Consider the following 1,045-nt stretch of genomic DNA (forward strand, 5'->3'; position numbering starts at 1 on the left):
AATAATGTTTTACTTCTGTATCTGACATTTTGATTTGTGTCTTCTCTGTTTTCTAGGGTCCTATTTAAAGTTTCATTAGTTTGTTGATCTTGTTAAAGAACCAGCTAATGGTTACATTAATGTTCTTTGTGGTTTTTGTATCTCTTATTTATATTCATTCTAATCTTATTATCTTTGTTTTGTTTGTTTTTAGTTTACTTTGTCCCTTGTAATTCCATAATGTGTTAAGTAATATTGATTTGATAAATTTTTATCATTTTTTTAAAACCTGCAAAAGACTGAAATATCTTAAATTCTGCAGCGTCTCCAAAATTTGGCTTGGTATGTTTCTAATTTTGATCGTCTCAATATTTTTGTTAGTAGAAAGTGTAAATATGGAGTATGTAAAAAGCCTTTTTGCTTAATATAATTACATAATTTATCTTTTTAAAAATCATTGACAGTAGTCACTTCATCCATTCTCAGTGGTACAGGTACTACAGACACTGCTGCACAATTCTGCAAACCATATGACAAGGTTTGGATTTGCATCCAGGATCTACCTGAGCTTGGTTGGTACATTCATAACCTGACTGGCTACATGACTAGCAGAGAATTACAGTGAGCTAACTCACTATAATACCAATCTCTCTGTTGTAAAAATAAATAAATAATTTTAAAAGCAATTGGTACTTAACAGGTACAGAGTTGTAATGTGTTTTTACATGTTCATTTCTCCTATGTGATCTATTCATCTTTATACAAAGATAATTTTTATTTTAATTTCAATTTTTAACATTGAATTACTGTGTATCATTACAGCATATCAAATGACATTTCCCATTATAAATACACTGTGTATTGGTTCAGCCAAAGATATTACCATAGAGATTATAATCTACAGATTTGTTTCCATTTTGTGTCCCTTAAATGTATTGGTTCTTTCTTCTTCCCCTTGATTTTTCCTTCTTACTTTTCACCATTTCCATCCCTGCTTATGCACTGTCACCAGCATCATCATTGCTCTCTAAGCTTTTATACCTTCCAATATTTCAGTTTCAGCCAT

The sequence above is a fragment of the Tupaia chinensis genome, unplaced genomic scaffold (genome assembly GCF_000334495.1).
Source record: "Tupaia chinensis unplaced genomic scaffold, TupChi_1.0 Scaffold145280_1, whole genome shotgun sequence".
Taxonomy (NCBI): domain Eukaryota; kingdom Metazoa; phylum Chordata; class Mammalia; order Scandentia; family Tupaiidae; genus Tupaia; species Tupaia belangeri.